Raw genomic sequence first — 24,741 nt, forward strand, 5'->3', positions numbered from 1 at the left:
AAATGAAATGTATGGGGAAGAAACTTACTGCAAACTTTCGTTCAGTTGTTTTAAAAATCAAATTTAGTTGCATAATGTTAAAATTACTGGAGAAAGAGTAAGTGCAATTGAGGACAGCAGCTAAATGTCTTAATGTTTTGAAGAAAATAATCAAAGAAGGTGGATGCACTGATCAACAAATTTTTGAATGTTTATGAAACAGGCTTATTTTGGGAAAGAATGCCTTTCATAACTTACATTTCTAAGAAAGAAGAAAAGCAACCCAGATTTAAGTATCTAAGGATATAATAACACTTTTATCTATAAGTAATGCAAAAGAAGATTTTAAATTAAGAGGCTACAGCCATTGATGGCTTCCAGTTCTCTGATGGTCAAGTAAGAAATCTGGGGGACTAAAGATTGGTTTTCAAGTTATTTTAGCCTAGTTGTTAAAAATATTGCAAGGAGAACAAAATTGCATTTAAAGCGTTACTGACTTTAGATAATGCTCCATATTATCCAACAATACTTGGTTCATTGTGTGAGAATATGAACATGCAAATTCACTGAGCTGTGGATAAAGCTCTCTACTTTCCAGGATATGTTAGAAGACTTAAAAAATGAAATGGTAGTTCAGTCTATGCTGCTAAAATATTTTAAATGACAAGAATGATATTTTGGTCAGATTGTCATTTAATGATATGATATTCAGTAATTTTAATTTAAAAAAATCTTAAATTTTGCTTTCTATACCTTCTTTCATAGTTTATAATAAACTTGAATCAGAAATACATTTTTTCTTATCCTTTGCTGTTATGTTACATTAAGAAATGCATAAAAAGTTTATTTAAATTTTTTCTTTGCATAGTACCACTGGGCTGTTACTATGGAACCAATTATCATATTTTACATATAATAGTAATTGAATAGTGTGAATTTGAATACTGTAACCACATCACAGGGATTCATATTTATAGGAGTTGGGACTTGGCTGAATATGAATATAATAGAATATAATTGTGACAATAAGAAATAGTGAATATGATAGTTTCAGAAACCCTGGGAAAATTTGTTTGAACTCATGCATAGTAAAGTGAGAAAACCATGTTTACAATGTTTGTAATTGTGTAAAGGAAACCATTCTGAAAGAAAAACTTTGATCAGTGCTGTCATCAATTGTGACTTTAGAAGAGTGGTGATAAAGCATGCTTCTTCTGTCCTCTTGGCAGAGAGATGATAGACTAGGGGTATAGAATAAAACACGTGTTTTCAGACATGTTCACTGTGTGAATTTGTTTTCTTTGACAAACCTATTTGTTAAGGAATGGTCATTGAACTTAAACTTCCTCTTTTCATCTCAAAATCCCTTGATATTATTTCTTATTCTTTTTTCTTGCAGTCTCTGACAATGAATTGCCCTTGTTAATCTTCTTAGAAAGGCCAATCCCTCTATTTCTGTATCCTCCTTTCCCATTTTCTCTAGTAGATTTCAATTTTAATCATCCCCCTTCTGCCTGGAATCTTCAACTTCTCCTTATCTATCGTTTTCTTCCCTATTGTCTTCAAACAAACTGAGATTTTCACCATTCTTTAAAAATACCCCCCCCCAAACTTTCATTAGGTTCTACAATTCTGTATCTCTCCTCCTTTTTTCAGCTAAACTTTTAGAAAAAATCTATTCACCCTTACTGACTCTACTATCGCCTTTCAATGAATACTCACCTTTTTACAATCTGGTTTCAGAGTTAACAACGATCTCATCAATGAATCTGATTTTTTTTTCTCCCAGGACTCATCCTTCTGGATCTATTTGCTGCATTTGATACCATCAAATACTGTTCTTACTAGATCTGTCATCTCTCTGAATTTCCATGACATTTTCCTCTCCTTTCTCCTTTTCCTACTGGTCTAACCACCTATCAGCTCTCTTTGCTGGCTTATCATCTATATCACACCTTCTAAACAAGGAATCTTAACCCTGAGCTCTTTCCTGGGCTCCCTTCTTTTTTGAAATCCTTGTTAATCCCCATGACTTTAGACAGGATGTCTATGTAGAAGATTCCCAAAGTCTCTATCTCCAACCCTAATCTGTCATTTGAACTTCAGGTTTGCACAAGTAATTTGCCTGTTAAACATCTCAGTTATCATATCCAGAGCAATCAATTCCGACTATTTCTATTGAGGACACAACCAATTTTTCTAGTGTCCTAGGCAGATAATGTAAGTAATTAACCTGAATTGTCCAGTCATTTGCTAAATCTTGCTCTTCCTGCCCATACATTTATGGCATCCAACCCTTTCTTCCTACTCACTCAACCAACACTTTAGTTTAGGTTCTCATCATATCTCACTTAGATCACTCCCTGGCACAAATCTCTCTTAACTATAGCCCATCATCCTTTATGACACCTGACAAAATGATTGCTGTTACCACCTATCACTCTCATACTTTGTAATCTTCAGTGGCTTCTAGTTATCCCCGAGATAAAAAGCTAACCCCTCTGGTTAAGGACTTGTTTAAGGACTGTCACAACTTGGCACCCCTTATCTTTCCAGCCTTGGTATTTATTATTCCATTTCTATAGGTTTTTATCCAGCCAATCTGACCTCTCAGTCAGTCACACCTGACCTTCTTCTATCTCCATGATCTTGTTGTTCATTTATTTCAGTCATTTTCAACTCTGTGAGCCCATTGGGGACTTTTTTAGCAAAGGTGCTAGAGTGGTTTTGCTCTTCCTTTCCCCTCCTCCCTCCTTCCCTTTCTGTCTTAAAATCAATACTAAGTATCAATTGTAAGGCAGAAAGGTGGTAAGGGCTAGGTAATTGGTAATAGGTTAAAATAGGTAAAAAAGTGACTTGACTTGCCCAGAGTCACACAGCTATTAAGTTCCTGAGGTTAAATTTGAACTCAGGAAGATGCCTTGGATACTATATCCATTGCACCACTTGAGGGTCATATATTCCTATCCTTCTAGACTTAAAAATTCATTTACTGCCTCTTGTTACATTGTAAGTTCTCGTACAAGTAATGTCCTTGTATCTTCAGCTACTAGACAGTGTCTGGCACAAAGTTAATATCCAATAAATGTTTGTCAATTGACAGATCAAAATGATCCATTGGGATCCTTGGAATTTTATATTTACCTAAAAAATGAGAAAGTACATTTTACTTATATTTAAATATGTAGCTTGACTTCATCATCCTCATGTGATTTGTATGTCCATTGGTCATGTGTCAATCATAGAGGAATCCTGAGAGATCAATGAGAATTCTGATGTGGGGGGAGGGGTTGATATTCATTTTTCAATATATTGTGTGATGTAGTGCAGCTTTTGTGCTAGTGGAGCAGATTTATAGAATTTGTTTGATTTTAAATAGACTTTGTTGTTGTTTCTGACTCTTCATGACTTGATGGACCATATTGTCCATAGTATTTTCATGGCAAAGTGGCTTAACATTTCCTTTGCCAGTGGCAGAGGTTAAGTGACTTGCCCAAAGTTAGAATACAGCTAGTAAGTATCTGAGGCTGAATTTAAACTCAAGTCTTTCTGACTCCAGGCTCAATGCTCTGTCCTTTGAGCCATTTAGCTGTTTCCAGTAACTAAGCCCAACCCTCTTCAAATGGTCAACTTAAAAAGATTTGGACAAAGACAAAAAAATGAAAATTGAAGGTCATAGCGTATGCCCAATTGAACAACAAGAAAATCGCAGAATTGACACTATTACTCTAAGTACAAGCTTTTCACTAGCCACACTGCAAAGCAAAAACAATGAGCATTTAATCAAATAATTATCAAGATTATTTGAAGTATGGATTTTCAACCATTACTGTTGGTAAGGAAACCTCAATCAGTCAATCAACAAATGTATATTGTGCCTTCTCATTTTAGTAAATAATAGTATGAAACCATCACATTTAGCATGACTTTTAAAAACTAAATGATGCAGTTGTCACTTATTTAAGAGATTACTATCTATATAACTTAAAATTTGAGTTCCCTTTTTTAATTTTTTATTTTACTTGACAAAAACAAACATGAACATAGCCTGTTTTGTGTTTATATGTTGTCTCCCTCATTATATTGTAAGTTCCTTGAGAGCAAGGACTGACTTGCCTCTTTTGTATCCCTAGCTCTAGCCCAGTGCCTGACACATGGAAAGTGTTTAATAAATGTTTATTGATTGATTGTTGAACATTTCCATATATGAAGACTAGAAAGGAAAGACTGTGTATGAAATTGTGAGCCTCATTACATAGAACTTGACCAAGTTTCTTTAATTGCCTCATTGCTATTTTCTTTTTACTTTTTTTGGGAATCACTATTACCTCCACTTCCTTTAATTTATTCCCTGCCTGAAGGGGGAAGAAATCTCTCTGTTATAACAAGTTAGAATAGTTTATCACAAAATTGCTGCTATAAAGGATTTTGAACCTAGGACCATAGATTTAGAACTAAAAGGGACCTCAGAGGCTGTTGAGTCTAGACCATAGAATTGCTGTATCAGTGACAGGAATTTAAGAAATTATGAATCATATTTAATCATATCATTCTCTCTAAAATATTAGTCATAATAAATTACTTCATTGTCTATTTCCTTTCCCCCTTCTTTTTACAAATTCCACTTTGTGTATATTTATAGTCAATCAGTCATTATTTGTATTTAATAAACATTATTTATTTATTATTAGCATGTTCCAGACACTGGGCCAAGTTCTGAGGATACAAACAAGGTGATAGATAGCCCCTCCTTCCAAGGAGCTCACATTCCAATGGAGGAAAATGACTAATTATCTACAAGATAGAAACAGAATACATTAGAGATATCAATAGAGAGAAATTTACTAGCATTAAGAGGTATTAGCAGAGACTTTTTAGAAGATGAAAGATAAGGAGAGACTATTGGGTGCAGCTAAAAAAAAGTAGTCAAAATAGAGATGAGTATTTTGTTCTAAGAAAGGCAAGGTGGCCACAAGATCACAGTATATGCATGGGTGTGTGTGTAGAAGAATTAAAGTGAAAGAAGAAAGGTAGGTTGTGAAGGACTTTAAATGCCAGAGAATTTTGTGTTTTTAATATATAACATTTTATATTATATACAATATATGTATATAATTTATAAATAATATATTAATTTTATTTATTACATATTAAGTATTATAATATATAATAGTATATTACATATATTTACTTAAATATTAAGTTGGGAGTATGGGCTTAAAAATGTTTACTGATAGGGCACATGATCAAAAAAATTTAGAATCCATTGCCTTAGAGTCCCTTCCCACTCTAAATCCTTTGGAATATTGATCCATATATCAATATACTTTTTCTGTGGTTACACTTCCAAATTCCACTTTTTTCTCTTTGTAGTGATCTGTATAATGGTGGACTGGCTTATGAGGACCCTGGCTTCAGAGTACATTTCCTGTTGGTTTCAATATATCATGTAGAACCTTAGGGAGCCATCATCTAGTCATGAGTAACTGAGGGTCTGCTGCTGCAAAGTAATAAGTTTTCTAATTGACTCCAGAGCCAGAAGGTCTAATGAGCTAGATCCGAGTTTGAATAGAAAAAGATCAATATGCCCCTTCTTCTTCCTTCTTTGTGCTTTGATTTTCCTCAGCGGCTTTCAAGGGAGGAAGACGTGATAGGGGCTTCCAGATCTGTAGTGTGGCTCTGGCTGTCTTATCTTTCCTCTCAGCTACTATATGTTTCTTTATGCATGATTCCTCTTTTATTTATTCTTTCCTGATTTTATTTGAATGAGTATAGCAACTACTTTAAGTTTGAACCCACTCTCCCAATTTGGGAGTCTTTGGTATACCATCCTGAGTAAATACCCTTTTGCAAAAACTAATTGATATGAATTCATGATTGATATTAGGAAGACATTAATTGGTTAATTGGTATTAAGGAACACACAGATTTTGGGTTTATGAGTGCTAATATTAGAGCCCCTAGTGCCCTACAGGGAAAGTAGTCCACTGCTTTCTGGGCTTCTGGCCATCAGATGTTAGTTAGTGGGAGTCTGGGGAAAGTTCAGTCCTCCATTATATCAGTGAAGTCTTTTCTGCATTTCTCTACAGTCCTTATATTTTTCATTCTTGATGTCAGAGTGCTACAACACAGTATTAACATCCTCCAGCCTGACTAACCAGCTAAGTAGTATAGTTGATAGAGTGTTGGACTTGGAGTCAGGAAGACCAGAATTTAATTCTGCCTCAGGCATTTATAGATATCTGTGTTATCCTGGGCAAGTTATATAACTTTTTCCAGTGTCAGTTTTCTAATCTGTAAAATAAGGATAATAGTAGCACCTACCTCTTGGGATTGCTTTAAGGATCAAATGAGTATTTTAAAAAGTATATTTAAAAAAGTATATTACATCAAATATGTAAATTGCTTTTGCAAATCTTAAAATACTACACAAATTCCATTTATTATTGTTGTTGTTATTGCCATTCCCTAATCATTGAATATTCAGTCTGTTTCAAGGTTTTTTTTTAATTTCCTTTTTTATGTATAACCTAGAGGTTAGTTGTATTCAGCATTCAGTTTCCCATGTCTTGAGATTCCTTTCACTTGGCAGAGAACAATAATGCCTTCCCATAGCTTACCCATTGTTGACATGGCTGAGACGGAACATTGACCAGGGAACTAAATCATATTAATAATTCTCATGTCCTAATATCATTGACATTGTAGCTTTGAAGCTTTTATGGGAAGCTTTGTATTCAAAGCAAACAATAGGAATGTCTCTCTTGGTTGTTTTCTTTCAAAAAATCTTTTTCTTTTTTTTAATGTCAATATGATTTTTAATGACATTTTGCTGTTCATTTTGTTCTCTCTTTCCCTCCCATCCCTGATCTCTCCCTGAGATGGCAGGTAATATGGATATAGGTTGTACATATTTTCATGTTTGTTATGGTGTGAAAGAAGACATGTTGTTTAGGGGAAAATTTGTGGAGGAAATAAAGTGAAGAAAGATATGTTTCAATCTGCATTCAGACTCTCTCAGTTCCTTCCATGCAGTGGATAGCCTTTTTCATCATGAGTCCCTTAGAGCTGCTCAAGTTAACTCAGATAGAAAGTAGCAATTACAGAGCCAGGCCCCCTGACTTCAAATCTAGTGTGATTTTCACTGTACTTTGCCGTTTTTATTCCACACCTGGCTCTTTGACCTGGTTAGGCCTGTTGCCTAATGGTAGGAAACATTGTTGGGTTGCTATCCCCAAGATCAGCCCTGAGTCAGGGAAATGGATGCAGTTAAGTGGCAGATCTCAAAGAGGGGTGCTGGAAGTAATAGGATTGATATTAGAGAGGACTGAGAGACCCAAAGACTGTTAAAGCAGGAGAGGAAAGAAAAACGGTTTTTGGAATCAGAGCACTTCCATTCAAATCCTGTTTTTGCTACCTAATACCTTTTGGTCTTTACTTAATTCACTTAATCTCTCTGGGCCTTAGTCTTTTCATCTATAAAATGGAGCGTTGGCTTCTAAGGTCCCTTCCAACTCCAAATCCTCCTGGGACCTTTGATATCCCCTCCTCCAGCTCTTACATTTTACTGATGAGATGTCAAAAAGGAGCTGTAACTTGTTCAAAAGTTATACAAGTAGTCATAGGCAGAAGGACTTAAAACAGGATCTCATGTCTGGGCCGTTGCACCATGTTGGCAGAGAACTGGAAACAATGCAGATTTTGCCATGAATGGACAAGGCTGCTGGTGATGTTGTCTGCTTCCATCTGCCTCAGAGAACACGAGTAGTGTTAGCAGTGGGAAGTTTAAATTATCAGTCATTGAGGTAGAATGCACTCAAGCTTTTCCCACCAAAGCAGAGTTTGCCATTGCTTACTCCTGAGCTGAATGTCTATCATTGGTCATTCTGTTTGCATCAGTTGAGTTTTGGGGAAACAGGTGTAAGCAGGAATGCCGATGAGATACAGGAGGCTATCAAGCACAGATGGTAGAATGCAGCCCTCCTTTGTGCTTCCAGAGTTCCTTGCCCCCCCCCCAAGTACTTTTTAACCTTCTAACTTGTTTTCCTCCATTTGCATTCCACTTAGACATAGAAAGCAGATGGTTGCAATCCCCAGCTGAGGAAACTGAAGAAGCCCAAGGTCACTTTTTGGTAATTAATGGAGCTGTATTTAGAGTCTAGTTCTGCTTCACAACTCAGTGGCCCATCTACTAGTGACTTTGACTTAGGTTAGAAAGAGGAAAGCAAGGCTGTATAAATTAAGAATTCAGGACCATTCCCCATGGCTGGAACTGCCATGTTCTTTCTCTTCTTCTGAAGGCAGCCAGTTGTATAAAATAGACTCGAATACAGGACTACAATCCCCACGAGCCTTTGCTCCACTTCCCCAGAATGCCTTGTAATCTCACCTGGGCCGAGATTGAGAAGGTATTTAAGCTGATTCAAAGGCTTTTTGAGGGCTCTCTCTCTTGGCCTTTTTTTGGACTTCCGTTTTGGAGCAGGCGGTCTCTTGCGTGATGTGAGGTTATTTTGTCTAGGCCTCTGGCCTAGGCACATGTTTCTTACTTGTATATTCTTTACTCTTTAATCTTTAACCTTTAATAAACCTCTAAAAAATATAATACTCCTTGCAGAGAGAAACTGATTTCTACATGCCTCAGTCTCCCCATCTCCCCTAAATTTTAATCTTTACACAGTCAAGTACCTATTAGGCACCTACTATGTGCTGGATACCATGTTAGTTATATGAACACCGAGGATGATGGTGATAAGAATAAAACAGTCCCTATTTGCAATAAGCTTACATTCTATTAGGAGAGACAAGTATGTATTTAATATATAAGTGTGAATGTGTATATGTGTGTGTACATGTGGATTTTATATATATATATATACTTACAGTATACTATGATGTTAATACATTTACACAAACACATAATTTAATTATATGGTAGTTTGAGAGTATATTAGCTATTAGGGGATCAGGAAAAGCTTCAAGCACCTAGGCTGCAGCTTGGAGGAGGAGAAAAACTCTTTGAGGTAGAGGTAAGAAAGGAGTGTATTCCTGGAGTATAGGATAGATATACAGTGCAAATGCACAGAGATGGGAGATTAATGCCCTAAATAAGAAGAGAACAAACAGCTTGACTAATTGGCAGAGTTGGAAGGAGAATAATGTGCAATGGGGAGCTGGAAAGATAGATGTGGGTCACGTTTTGAAGAGACATAGAACATTGGAGGAGTTAATATTTTGTCCTAGAGGCAAGGAAGCCATTAGAATAGGTCAAGAAGAGAGTTACCCTGTCACATTTGCACTTCAGGAAAATCATTTTGACATCAGTGAAGAGAATGACCTGGAGTCATGAGAAATCTGAGGCAGGGCTATTGCAATCATATAGACTAGAGGTGATTGGGACCTCAAGGCAGTTGTAGCTGCATGAGTGGAGAGAAGGGATCAGTTTCAAGAGTTGTTGTGCAAAAGATGATTTTGTCATATCCTTTCCCTTATTTTGAGGTAGTGGACCCATTAATGAAAAGGTAAGAGGTGTGTGTGTGTGTGTGTGTGTGTGTGTGTGTGTGTGTGTGTGTGTGTGTGTGCATGCAATATTTGTTCTTTCTGAAGGGGATTAGTAAGGGCCTCCAAAGCCATCTATTCCCATTAGGAAAACTTGGAAATGATAGCATTAAAAGGTTCTCTAGGGGGCAGCTGGGTAGCTCAGTGGATTGAGAGCTAGCCCTAGAGATGGGAGGTCCTAGGTTTGGATCTGGCCTCAGACACTTCCCAGCTGTGTGACCCTGGGCAAGTCACTTGACCCCCATTGCCTGGCCCTCACCACTCTTCTGCCTTGGAGCCAATACACACAGTATTGACTCCAAGCCGGAAGGTAAAGGTTTAAAAAAAAAAGGTTCTCTAAATTGTCTCAGAACCACCTGAACTACACAGTGTAGTTTAATACAAGGTACTCTATGAAGGACATTAGCCATTGGAGGACATTGGGGAAGGGGAGTCAGGAGAGGCTTCAAACTCAGTATTGTAACCTGACCCACCTCACACCTAGCAGATTAGCCAATATGATAGTAAAGGAAAATAATAGATGTTGGAGGGGTCGTGGCAAAATTGGGACACTAATGCATTGCTGGTGGAATTGTGAATTGATCCAACCATTCTGAAAGGCAATTTGGAATTCTGCCCAAAAGGCTTTAAAAGGATGCATACTCTTTGATCCAGCCAAACCTGCTGGGTTTGTACCCCAAAGAGATAATAGGGAAAAATAATTATACAAAAATATTTGTAGCTGCACTCTTTGTGGTGGCAAAAAAGTGGAAAATAAGGGGGTGTCCATCAATTGGGGAATGATTGAACAAGTTGTGGTATCTGATGGTGATGGAATACTATTGTGCTCAAAGGAATAATGAAATGGAAGAATTCCATGGGAAGAGGAACAATCTCCAGGAACTGATACAGAGGGAAAGGAGAAGAACCAGGAGAACATTTTACACAGAAACTGATACACTGTGGCACAGTAGAATGTAATGAACTTGTCTACTACCAGCAATGCAACGATCCAGGACAATTCTGAGGGACTTATGAGAAAGAACACTATCCACATCCAGAGAAAGAACTGTAGGAGTAGAAACGCAAAAGAAAAACATATGATTGGTCACATAGTTCGATGGGGATATAATTGGGGGTGTCGACTTTGAATGATCATTCTATTGCAAATACTAATGATATGGAAATAGGCTTTGAACATGTAAAGCCCAATGGAATTGCTCTTTGGCTCTGGGGGAGGGGAGGGAAAGAACACAAATCATGTAACCATGGAAAAATATTCTAAATCAATTAATCAATTTAAAAAAAGATGGTAACCTGAGCCACATTTTAGAAGCATTTTTTGCATTAAATTTAATATTTTTAATGAAAAAAAATAAATTTCTCTCCTAACCAACTTGCTCCCACCATCGGGAAAATAAACAAAAAACTCTTGTAACAAAAATGCCTAACCCCCACAAAACAAAACAAAACCCCTCCCACATTGGTCATATCTAGATATAAATTTGGATATGTGTCTTATTCTGTACTTAGTCTGTGTGTGAGGTGGGCACTATGTGTGTGTGCCATCATTGGTACTCTGGAATTATGGTTGGTCATTGTATCACTCAGAGTTCTTACAACTTTCGTAGTTGTTTTTATAATGTTATTGTTACATGCATTGTTCATCTGGTTCTGCTTACTTTACTCTCCTCAGTTCACATGAGTCTTCTCAGGCTTCTCTGAAATACTGCTTACTTCTTAATTTCTTATGGTGCAATAGTATTCCATTATATTTATTCCAAGTTGTGTCTGAAAGGAAAAGGGGGATTTGTCAATGAAGAAGTAAAGAGGAATTACATTCCAGACATGGGGAATGGCCAGTGCAAAGGTGCAGAGATGGGAGGTTCTGTGTCATGAGAGAAGAACAGAAAGAAAGCCAGATTGGTTGGACCAAAAGAGATTCAGAGCCTCTCTTATTTCTATTTCCTCCTTTGGAGTTCCCTCTGCTTCTTGGGCAGGCAAGATCTGTATGGATTGGGTATCCCTGGAACTAGAGTGGATTATGGCAATGAAAAAAGAAGGCTGGATTTAGGATCCATCAGATCTGAATTCAGATTCTTCCCCTAACACTTTCTAGCTGTGGTAGTATGGTTTATCAATCAATTAACAGACATGTATATGCCATATATTCTAGACACTGCATTAAGGACAGTGGATAATCAAGATCAAAGTGAAAGTCTTCACCCTCAAGGAGTTTATGTTCTATTGAAGGGAAACTATGTGTGCACATAAGAAAATTCAAAGTTATACCCAAGGTAATCTTGCAGGGGGTGCCCTGGTAGCTGGATGGGACCAGGAAATGCTTCTTGAGCTACCTTGGGAAGAAGCTAGGGATTCCAAGAGGACCATGTGAAGGGGGAGGCACTAATTTAGGGTTAGGCAAGAAGAGCAAAAATAGAGTGCCATGTGTGATGGACAGCAAGAAGGGCAATTTGATTGAACCTCTGAGTTCATGCAGTTGAGTATTAATATATATCAAGACTGGAAAGTTGTTGGAGTCAGGTAGTAAAAAGGCTTCCTTAACAGGGGGGGCCTGCCCTCAGAGATCACCTTTCATTTAGACTATATAGATTTTGTATGTACATTTTTTTTCATGATGTTTTATGAGAATGAGAGCACTTTAAGGGCAGGGATCACATCTTTTCCATTCTTAGTTTCCTAGATGCTTCCAGCAGTGCCTGACTTAAAAAATGCTTGTTGAGGGGCAGCTAAATGGCTTAATGGATAGAGAAAGTCAAGTCTGAAGACTGAGAGGTTCTGGGTTCAAATGTGACCTGGGACACTCCCTAGCTGTTTGACCTTGGGCAAGTCACATAACCACAATTGCCTAGCCCTTACCAGTCTTCTGCCTTGGAACTGATTCTAAGATAGAAGAAGATTAGATTGTTGTTTTTTTTTTTAATGCTTTTTTAAAAACAGATTTAACCTCTCAGACTTCTCATTTCTTTATAACAGCGATGTCAAGTATAGTTCCTGTGTAGAGGCTGTGTTAAAAGCATACGAAACCTTAGGGACTCTAAAGGTCTGTTTATAAAAGTCAGCTATTTTTGTCACTACCTTGTGACCTTGGGGCACGCCATTTCCTCCCTCTGGGCCTCAGTTTCCGCATTTGCCCCGTGTGGGTCTGGGCCAGTCCTCCTCAGAACCCTGCGATTCTTGGAGAAGGCTCCCTGACTCTCCCTTTACCTTCACAGCCCGCCACCATGGAGCCGCAGCCCAAGGGCTGGCTTGGCCCCTGCACTGCAGTGCAGTGAGAAGGCTGGGTGGCCTCTTGGCTCTTGCTGATCTCATCGATCAAAGCAGCCCCTGCTCAACCCCACGGGGCTCTGCTCTACCTGGCCAGCCCTCCGGCTTTCTCTCCTCTCCTACGTTCTTTCAGGGGCCCCTCCCCCAGCATCTTTCTTTCTCTGACCTCCCCCCCTCCACTCTCCTGTTTCCCTCTCCGCCACCCCCTTCCCCCACCCCACCTCCCAATGCTTCGGGATGATTTCATTTTACACGACAGCGCATCCCTGTCAAAGCAAATTAAGAGAAATTAATGCGTGAGGCTTGAACAGACTGGGAAGCGTTTGGAAGTCGTGGCAGGATGGGCAGAGAGGAGGGCAGCCTGTGGGAAGGAAGGTATTTTTCTTGTCTTATTCTGTGTAGGGCACGGAGTCACATCAGCCCTTGGGGGTAGACTGGGCATGGAGGGGGAGGGTGGACACTGTCTTCACTGAGTTGCCTAGTCTCTTATCCAGCAGTGTGGTAGTTCTGCCTACTAATTCCCATCCCCCCTGCTTCATGGAACCTTTTCTCGCTCCAGATGTACCTTAAGCTCCATTTTAGGATCATAGATTTAGAGCTAAAAGGTCCAGCCTCCTCATTTCACATTTGAGGAAACGGGGGCTTTCTGGAGGTTAAGCGACCTGCCTGAGATCACCCTGGTAGTAATTGGCAGAACCCAAAACTGAACCCAGAGTCCTCTGATTCTAGAGCTGCCCGCTCTCCTGTCCTATCTGGGATTAAAGAGGGATTTGATGAGCTCAGCAATTTTGAAAATGGGGAAATCTGCCTTGGTGATTCTGTTCCCTTACCCTCCTCCCGTTTTCTCTGTGGAGTTATGCATATGCCAATCCCTCCCCCCCTTTTTTAAACTGGAAATGGAAGGGATCTTTCAAGGATGGGATGGAATTGTTTCCAATGTATGAAAATTCAGGGCCTTCAAATGGGGATGAAGCCATAAGGATTGCTGTATTTACTCTCCAAGCATTTCCCCCTAAAGGCTGAAGTTTTATATTCCCCCTTTTGAGAGCAAATTTCTTGGCCAGATAGTAACTGGAAAGGAACCTCCCAGGCATCCTGCCTTCTGGGAAGCATTGTGGTGATTTGGAACAAGTGCTTTTGAGGTTAGAAGACCTGGGTCTTCCTCTCAGTTCTGTTATTTACTACCTGTGCAGTTTTGGACAACTCTGTCTCTCTGTCTCTGTCTCTCTCTGTCTTATTCTGTGTTTGGCATCTCTCTCACTCCCTCTCCATCTCTTTCGCTTGGAGTTTCTAGGGTCTCTCCTAACTTAAAAATCTAAGTGGGGATTAATTTAAAATATATACATATATTTAAATATTATGTTTATAAAATATATTGTTATTCTGAACAAACACCAACATTATAGCATTATAGTCACTTTAGTATTAGTATACATGTCATAATGCAAGTTAACAGCAGCTAACCATAACAATATTATTGATTCATTTAATTATTTATAAAATAAATCAAAATAGGAATAATTTCACAATAGAAAGAGAATTGTACATAAAATTATAAATTCCTGTAATATATAGCTTGTATATATATTATATGTCTATTGTTGACCATGTTAGTTTTAAAGCTTTCATATCTTTGTCTCCCTCAGAAATCTGCTGTATATGTTTTTTAAATGCTTCAATTACTCTGTTTTTGGGGAAGAGGTGTTGGTATCTTGTTTCCCCCTAGTTACTCCCTTCTCAATTTAAAAAAAGGTTTCATTTAACAAAGCATAGTAAAACAACAACAACAAATGTTGGCCTGTTAAAAAAAATGTTTGTCTAATTCTACACTACTAGGCCATCATTCTAGCACGAATTGCGTAGGATGAGTCATTACTGGTGTTCTGGAGTCATACTTGGTCATTGTATTGATTGTTCTTGCGTCCTTCACATCTTTCAGAGCTATTTTCTTTATAATGTTGTAGTCATTGTATAAATTACTTTTCTGGTGCTGCTCACTCCACTCTGCAAGAGGTCATATAAGTCTTCCCAGTTTTCTCTGAATCCCAACAGTTTCCATTACCAGTTGGACAACATGGTAACACACCATTATATTAATACACCTTAAGTTTCTTCTGCAAATCACCTAGTGATGTGCATTTACTGAGTTTCCAGTTCTTTGCTATAACAGAAAATACTATATTCCTCATAGTGGTATCTCTGAATCAAATCATAGTTTAATGACTTTTTAGGTACAAATTATCCAAATTGCTTTTCAGAATGGCTTATGTACATCATAGCTCCATCAATAGTGAATTATTGCAACTGACCTCCCACAAATCCGTCAACAATTGTCATTTTTGCCAAACTGATGAGTGTAAGGTAGAACTTCAGAGTTGTTATAATTGACTTTTCTATTATTTTCAGTGATATAGATAACTTTTCTTATATGATTGTTCATAGGTTAGATTTTATCCCTCGAGAACTTCCCATTCATATTGGGAAGTAGCTTTAGTTTTTTTTAATCAATTCTCTCTATATTTTGGATATTAGATCTTGCAAAGATTTCTCTCACTTAACCATTTCCCTTCTAATTTCAGCTGAGCTTATTTTGTTGGTATAAAAGTTTCAGTTTTATGTGATCAAAATTGTCCACTTGATCTCCTGTGATCCCCTCTATTCCTTTTGAGTCAAAACCTTTGTTATCTAGAGTTACATAAATGATCTTCCTGATCTGGCCTTTTATATCTGAGTCATGCATTCTTTTGGAGATTATTCTGGCATATTATGTGAGATGTTGATCTAAACCTAATTTCTACTATAATTTCTTTCTAATTTTTCTAGCAATTTTTGTCTAATAGCATTACCCTCTGGTAGTTAGGGCTCTTTGGCTTATGAACACTACACTATTATGTTAAATTTTTTTTTCTGTATGCTGTATTTCTAATCTGTCTCACTGATGATCAGATTTCCTTTTTTTTAAAACCAGTACTAGTCTTGTTTGCTGTTTATGGTGCAGTTTGAAATCTAATACTACTAGTTCTACTTCCCACTTTTCTCTAGATGATTTTGTTTTTCTAGACTAATTTTGTTGTTTCTTCATCTCTAAAAAAACTAGTTCTTGGGTAGTTTAGCATGAAACTGATTAAATTAATTTAGATAGCCTTGTTAGTTTTACATCACAAATTTGAGCAATGAATATTTCTTGAATTATATGGGTCTTTTGTTTCTGAAAATAGTGTATTATAGTTGTATTCTATAGTTTCTAGCCATGTCTTGGTAGATAGACTTCCCAGTATTTTGTACATTCTGTAGTTATTTTGAACAAAATGTCCATTTCCATTTCTACTTGCTGGATTTACTGGTCATATCGAGTATTCCAGAAGTCAGTGTAATTTGAAGTTTTTATAGTTTAAAACTACACAAAGACTTTTCAACAATCTTTATATAGAAAGACCAATAATTTATGGGGTTTAATTTTATATTCTGCTACTTTGCTGAAGTTATTAAATGTTTCAATTAATGTTTTAGTTGAATCTCCAGGATTCTGTAAGTAAATAATCTTATCATCTGCAGAAATCAAGAATTTTGTTTTATTATTTGCCTTTATTTTCCCAATTTATTTTCTTATTCTTATAGCTTGAATTATTCAAGAACATTTCTAGAACTATATCCAATCATTATGTTGTTAATGGGCATGCTTGCTCTCCTTGATCTTATTGAAAAGACCTTGAGTACTCTTCTGTTACATATAATGCTGGCTCTTGGTCTTAGACTGCTATCATTTTATTTCAGAAGTCCCTTTACTAAAAGGATTTTTAATTACTTTAATACAAAGGGATGTTGTCGAAAATAATTTCTGTATCTATTTATACAACCATATAATTTTTAATATTTTTGTTAATAAGTTCAATGATGTTCATAGCTTCCATAATATTAAACCATCCCTACATTTCAGTCTAGTCATAGTATAAATTTAAAATTGTATATTGCTGTAGACCATTTTTTAATATTTTATTAAATTTTTTTGCATCAATATTCATTAGGTACATATTGGTCTGTATTTCTCTGCTTAAAGTATCAAGGGCATATTCGTAACATTGAAGGAATTTGTAAGGTCCTTTTTTTCCTTTTGTCATTACAAACATGATTTGTTCTTTGAATATTTGATAAGTTTACCATATAAATCCATCTTAACCAGTTTTTCTCCATCTACAATTTAGAGCATTTATGACTTTAAAATTTTCCCCTGTTTAGGTTATTTAAAATTTCTATTTCTTCTTATGATCATTTAGGTATTTTTAATTTTTATAAATATTCTTTAATGTCACTTAATTGATATTTTGTTGGTAATTGAACAAAATGGTTCCTAATACTTTTATTTTCTCTTAATTTGTAAATTATTTTTTCATTGTTGTTGATTATTTGGTTTTCCTCTCTTTTAAAAAATATTAGTCAAGCCTAGAGATGGGAGGACCTGACTCAAATCTGACTTCATATACTTACTAGTTATGTGACCCTGGGCAAGCCACTTAACCCAAACTGCTTAGACCTCACTGCTCTTCTGCCTTAGAACTGATGCTTAGTATCTATTCTTAGACAGGTGAGGGTTTCAAAAAATCATATTAGTTTTTTTTCACAACAATAAATCCTAATTTTATTTATCAGTTCAATGGTGTTTTGGGAGTTTTGTTTTCTAGTCTTTCATTTGATTTTCAGAATTACTGTTTTTGTTTTTAGTTGAAATGTTTTAATTTGTTGCTTTTCTTGCATTTATATTTCCATTCCCAAATCAGTGATCTATCTTTTCTCTCTGTTCTTCATAAAAATATTTATTGATATACATTTCCTCATAATGATTGCTTTGTATTTCTCAAAAGCTTTGGAATGTTTCTTTATTGTTGTCATTTAGAATATGAAATTATCATTTTCAGTTTACTAAATGTATAATTTTTCCTTTGTCCCATCATTTCTATTTAATTTAATTTAAATTTCTTTACATTTAATTATTTATTTAAATTTATTATACATTTAAATTATTATACCTCCATTTTAAGTGTGAATCTTTTTTCAATGACCCTTTATTGAATAGAATTTTATTTGTATTTGGTAAAGTTTATAGTTAATATCTTTCCTTTTCTGCACAAAATCAGTCTTTATTAAGGTGTCATACCTTAGTGAGAAATATATATCTATATAAATGTATCTAGATATTTCTATTTACCTATATGTATGTACTTATATATGTACAAGTAATTGTTTCTAATTTTTCTACAATTTATTCAGATCCTTAACTTCTTTCCTGTTTGTTAGATTTTTTTCAGGTCTGAAAAGAGTATATTGGGGCTCCAAATATTATAATTTTGCTGTTATTTCTCCCTGTGATCTGACTATTTTTCCTATAAGTATTTGGATACTTGTAAAAAATAAGAATCATTTCCCGATTTATAATGGTTAAAGGATATGAAGAGACAATTTTCAGAGGAACAAACAAAATTATCTATAGTCATGTAAAAAATGCTTCAAATCACTATTGTTTGGAGAAAAATAAATTAAAATAACTCTGAGGTACCATCTCATAACCATCAGAAATGATAGATACTAGAAGGAATGAAGAACAATAGGCACATTAATGAACTATTGGTGGAGTAGTGAACTGGTCCTATTATTCTGGAGAATAATTTGGAACTATGTCCAAAGGTCTACAAAATTATAAAATTCTTTGATCCAGCAATACCACTATTAGGTCTGTATTGCAAAGAGATGAACAAAAAAGAAAAGGACTTAGGTGTCTAGAAATATCTATAGCAGTTTTTGAGTTGGGAAAGAACTGGAAATCAAGGGGATGCTCATCAATTGGGGAATGGCTAAGTTATGATATAGGATTATGATGGAGTACTATTGTGCTATAAGAAATGATGAGGGAGTGGTTTCAGAAAAAAACATGGCAAGATCTAGTTGTACTGATTCAAAATGAAGTGAGAACCAGGAGATCCCTGTGCACAGTAACAGTAATATTGTAATAATGATCAACTATGAAAGACTTGGCTTCTCTGAGACAAAGGACTTCCAAAGGACTAGTGATGAAAAAATGTAATCAACTTTCAGAAAGAGAACTGATGAACTGAGTGCAAATTGAAGTATAATTTTATCACGTTTTTTGCAATATGGTTAATATAGAAACATTTTGCATGATTTTATATGTATAATTGATATCCTCTTGCTTATATTCTTAGTGGGTGAAGGAGGAGTTGAAGAAAGAGAGAGAATTTGGAACTTTAAATTGTAAAAGAATGTTAAAAATACGCTATATTGATGCCAGTTCTTTTCCTATGGTGCCTTTTATGCATTTTTCAAAGAAAAAATATTTAATACTATACTCTTTATTTAATTCATGTCTGCCAAAACCAATCTATATTAATTTAACATTATTCTAAATCAAAGCATTTCTAACTTAGAGAAAGAATTGCCTATATTGGCATGGTCCCCGTATTCTCTCTAATATCTCTTTCCCCCAAGGAAATTTGAGGTAACATTTATAGAAATATTGAACTAAGAAGTTTGGTCAAAATATAGTTGGGTTAATCTTCTAGGATAGTTATTTAATCTTCAAACAGAATTGACTCAATTAAAACATTGATTACACTTTTCAAAGTTTTGGAAGACTCCTCTCTAGCATCAATAGATTAATCATTTTTTATTTTAAAAAGTGTGGGCCCCTTTAGTTATTAGAGTCCAGGTGGAGGAAAACAATCATTTTAACTTTACAAGAGGTAACTTTTGCCCTGAGTTTTGGATTCCATCATTAAAAGTTTTCTTAAGGATTGACTTTGCTTCTTTACCTACTTACCTACCTACCTACCTACTTTTCCAAATCTGGAAATAATTTTTAGACTAGGATATTTACTATTTCTAGACAAACTGTGAAGGAGTTTTTAAAAACATGCTTCCACAGTTTACTGAGATTTCCCTTTTTATTTAATTCATGCTTATTTTTCCTGTTGTTTTGACTAAGATAATGTTCCTACCTCTGTTTTTTAAAAATATATCTGAAGTATAATAAATTCTGTGCCAGTCCCACATTTTAACTGTGAATCTTTGTTTCAAGTTTGTGTGTGTGTGTGTCTGTATTTGATTCTTATTAATATATGTCCTGTCTTCTTCCATTCTGTGGGCGAGTTCATCCCATTCATGTTCATGGTTATGATTATAAATATTATCTTATACTTTTTCTTCTCTTTGCCTTTAACCCCTCTCTGTCATAAAGATTTCAAAAAGTGTGATCAATACTGCTAATCTGTAATGGAAATTTGCTTCCAAATCATTGTCCCTCTTTTCTTTCCCTTTTCTAGGATCTATTGACTAGATCTTACTCCTTCCTTCCCTTTAACTCTCTCTTCCTGATCACTCCTCTGAGGTAGAAGTTCGTTTTGTTTATAACTAGTCTTTCTCCAACTCTTATTCCTCCCTTGAATCCTGAGCCTTTTTTCTATCCCTGGTTGCATATGTTTAATGTTTTTCTACAACAAACTATATATGTGTGCAATTCTCTTGGGTCTGTTTTATAAAAAGAGTTTCATGTATTGCTGGCTACCATCACCCTGTTCTCCATTTTTGTGTATCTTGTTCCAACCTGTCTTAATTCTGAGAAATGATAAATCCCATCACCTTTTCCCTAACTTTCATCAATTATATTGCTGTCCTTCTCCCTTTTCATACCTCTCAAGACCATTAAAACATGACAAAGCTACCACTAGATTGTGTCTTATTTACCTCACTTTGTGACCCCTGAAGACATTTGGGTCCTGGTGGGACTCATCTTTTTTTCCTCTTATTGGAATTGAAGCCCTTCATGATTACTTAGCCTCTTCTAATTATTCAAATATATTCAAAGTCTTTGATATGCTCTGGCCTTTTAATTAGGAACATGTATCATTAAAGATTAATTTTCTCATTATTCTCAGTGTAGAAGGCTGCTATTTCTGATTGTAAATCTGTCTTTTGCAAGATTGAATTCCAGCATTTTCTCTCCCTTATTGTAGTGACTTCTAAGTTTTGTGTTATTCTGTGTTCCCTTGGAACTTGAACTCTTTGTGACAGCTTGTAGCATTTTGTTTTATTTAGAAACTCCAGACTTTTTCTGTGATATTTCTGAGTGTTTTCATTTTGGGTTTTCCTTCAAAGAGATGACTAACAAATTCTATTTTCACTTTGCCCTCTGATTCTAAAACTGGACAGATTTCATTTATGACATTGTGTGATCAGAGTTTTCAGTTTTTTAGTTTTCATTTTTCAGTAATTCTTAAATTATCTCTTCATGACTTGCTTTCCAGGTCAGCATTTTGATAGATACCTTACATTTTCTTTTATTTTTCATTCTTTTTACTTTTTTTCTAATATTTGTCTGAAGGACTCACTGAGTTATGTTTGCTCCATCCTAATTTAAGAAAGTCTGTAATTTGGGTACTCTTTTCTGTCTTTTGTTTTAAGTTACTTATCCTTCTGTTCAGAATATTGTCTGTTTGGTCTTCAACTTTGCAGCCATAGTCTTGAAGATTTCTTAGCCCCATAAAGCTCACTCTGGGTTTCCTGTCACCCTTCCCCACACTCTTCTCTGTCTTTGTAGGCTTTAGGGACCTCTGAGGAATGCTTTCTGGTCTGAGATCTTCTATCTTCTCACTTGTACTTTCACTTGCTTTCTTATACAGTGATCCTGTGGGCTTTTGGCCATCTTTTTTTTTTTTTGAGGGTGCATTCTTGTTCTGGATGAACATATGTACTATAGTTTTTCTTTGGTCTTCCGAATTATCATTTGGTCTGGTGCTAATTTTAGATCTTTTCTGGAATATATATCATAGAACTCAGCTTCATTGTAACCTTTCATGCCACAATCTTAAATGGAAGGTTGTAATGAACTCATCTTAAATAGAATAGCAGAACAATTGCAGTAGACTCAGCATGCCAACTGAGTGCCTATGATGTATTCCATGGTTATATATGTTTGCAATGTAAATGTGGTAAGCTTGACTACCTACACTGTAACACGTCATCCTTCTCAGCTGGGCATGTGCATGCCTACTTACTCTTTGGCTTCATTGGCTTGTTCACTCAAACTTACTTTTAACACTAACATCTGATTTCTCATAGAACTATAGTTCCATGCCAATTATCTTAGGGCACTAGAGACTACCTTGTTGAAGGGGAATTTACTCCTCCATTTCACCAGTCTAGCACTTGACACTCCCCTACAATCAACTCTTCATAAGAATGATATTTTAGATTTTAAACAAAACCATTCACTTAACAACAATGCATTATTAATACTGACATTGAATCAAATGTATACATAATGCCACTGTAGACATGTAAATCTTGTTTTTTACTGTTGCACCAGTGCATTCATTATCTGTGGGAAAGAAGGGGCTCACATTTACAGAAATCTGTCAGGGACACTCATGAATGAGGAAAACCATTGTGCTCAGTTACTTACAACTCTGAGCCTGTAACTTAAGGTGTCCTCTTTCTGTTTTGGCAACTATCCATAAAAGTTTCTTGATGAACATGACTGCTTTTGTTGCATAGACACTTTCACCGCTGAGTAGAGTTGAGCCAGCTAAGTGGCACAGTAAATGAATAGAATGTTGGACTTTGAGATCAGGAGCACATGAGTTCAAATCCTGCTGTATAAACTGTGTGACCTTGGGCAAGTCATTTAACCCTGCTGAGTCTGTTTCCTCAGAGAGTTCTTGTGAGAATCAAATGAGATAACATATGTAAAACACTATATAAATAGTAGCTATTATTATCATCCACACTATGTTAGATATAACACATCTCTGCCAAACTAGATGAGCCTCTGAATGATTTCTCTTATTCTCTGCTTCCAATCTGCTCCTCTTCTCAGCTAGATTTTTTTTTTCTCAAAAGCAACTATAGAATCCATTATTCCCAGTTTCAGACTTGGCTGACTCAGTTCTGAAATTTTCTCTATCTTTCCCCATCTTTCTCTCTTTTCTCCTCTTTCTGGGAGCAGACTATAATCTGATAAATTACATTTGTCCTGTAATCATGCCAGTGTTGTTGTCCTTATCTCCCTAGTTTATAATTGCTTATCATATTCAAAACTCAGCAACTGCTTGTCTAAGAACTCTCAGAGTGTAACTCCCAGCAACTGTCTACTGTTTTTCTTAGAATTCTGAGCAAGCTTAGCTCAGGAACAAGCCTTAAAGGGATAGTACATTACAGCACAATGCCTATCTGCCCCCTTTTACCACAAAGACAAGCAGAAAGATGGATGGGCCTGGAGGCAAAAGGATGAGGTGAGAATAAAGAATAATAGGTGGAAGCAGAGGAGGCAGAGGGGATGGCAGTAGTATCCAGAGGGCACATCTTCAATTGTGGGTTGGAGGATCTAAGTTTTTCTTCTTCCTATAACTTGAGTGAAAGAAGTCTTCTCTTTGTTAGACTCCATTTTCCTTATATATAGTATTTCAATAATACCTTAGACAAAAAAAAATCTCATTAGTGTGGGCTTATCAGTACAATGTGGTATAATGGGAAGAATGTTTGTTTTGGAGTCACAGGACTTCAGTTCAGATTCGTCCTTTGCCACTTCTACCTGTATAACCCTGGCAAGTCTCTTGGTTTCAGTTTCCTCTCTGTAAAATGAAGAGGTGGGGCCAGACATCCTCTAAGAGCCCTTCCAATTCCAAATTTTTGATTTCTGCAATCTTACGCTTTCTTACCCTATGGGGTTGTTCTTCTTCTCCTTTTATAAATTGCCCCATAGAGGATTTCACCTACATGCTGTAGGGCCTTCTTCTGGCTGTTTTAATATTTTGAGGTTACTAGTACAACATTCAGGTTGTCCATCTGCTACCCCTCACTATGACACTGCAGCTGGGTCACCCCCTCCTCTGGCCATCTTTTATTAGTTGTAGAGATGTCTTTTACTGTGAGTGATAAGAAAGAAGAAAGGGAGGAATGAAAAAGCATTTCATTATTAGTGAACAACCATTTTTTTGTTAATTGCTTACTCTGTACAAAGCATTGGGGATTCAAATAGAAAAGAAAATACTCTCAGGACGCTCACATTCCAGCAAGGGGAGACAACATGCATGGAATGGTTTACTTGCAGGGCTTTTTGGAAAGGTCCAGTGGTCATTAGGAGCAAGTCATATGGTAGTGAATCTTCTTTAGCATCATTTCTATTGATAAAATCATATCTGTTTCAGATGCTGGAGTATTTGATAATCTCAAGGACTTGGGCAGGGTGAGAACTTTCTTTCCTAGGTCTTCCACAGTTGTGACTGCTGAGGAGGTTAGGGTTGCAGCATCTGCCCAGGCAGATGGAACCAGGTGGAATCTCTACCAGGGGTTGCTTCACTAAATTGCCTTCTATATGGCTTCTTGTGGGCATGATGGAAGTAGGTCCCAGGGCTAGGGACAGGTTGGGATGGGAAATGATGTAATTCCTCTTACTTTTGGACTTAACTGCCCTATTAGTGATAGTTGGTGGTAGATAGTATTGGGGAAGATGGGGATGTTTGGGTATCTCCACAAAGATTAGTCCTGTGGTTCATGATTGCAGGGGCTGGGCTGAGACGAAAAATGTTCTAGTTTAGACTGTTGTCTAAAATGCTGATGCAAACCTCATGTGTAAATCTCATAATTCAAATCTAGGGTGGCATAATTGCACACCTCACAAAAACTGGCATCTATCATATGCCAACACCGTACCAACTGTACCAATATAATGCTGATTAAACGTATAGCTTTAGTTCTTGGGTTTTTATTGGAAGCTATATCTATAATTTCTCTTTAAATTTTTCCCTTTGACTTTGGTTTGGTGTAGGAAATATGGGAAAGGTTTTTGGCTAGACAGATATTTAAACCCTACTGTACCAGTCTGATATGTGTATGAGTGAGATTATTAGAGAAATCTATTTGAATTCTGGGTTC

The 24,741-nt window shown here is 36.3% G+C and overlaps 1 protein-coding gene across 9 annotated transcripts in view; it reads left to right on the top strand.

Annotated features, from left to right (window-relative positions):
• Positions 1 to 24,741, top strand: part of AATK (apoptosis associated tyrosine kinase) — a 225,325-nt gene that overhangs the window by 32,245 nt on the left and 168,339 nt on the right. For 2 of the 9 annotated variants that reach the window (XM_056817356.1, XM_056817358.1), the window contains exon 1: positions 8,847 to 13,176. The exons of 5 other annotated variants lie outside the window; for them this stretch is intronic. The gene's annotated coding sequence lies outside the window, so the exon portion shown is untranslated. Of the gene's footprint in view, positions 1 to 8,846; positions 13,177 to 20,014; positions 23,100 to 24,741 lie in introns of those variants that run through there. 2 more of the 9 variants (XM_056817363.1, XM_007482883.3) reach the window with 2 other exon arrangements.

This window comes from Monodelphis domestica, chromosome 2, assembly GCF_027887165.1.
Source record: "Monodelphis domestica isolate mMonDom1 chromosome 2, mMonDom1.pri, whole genome shotgun sequence".
Taxonomy (NCBI): Eukaryota; Metazoa; Chordata; class Mammalia; order Didelphimorphia; family Didelphidae; genus Monodelphis; species Monodelphis domestica.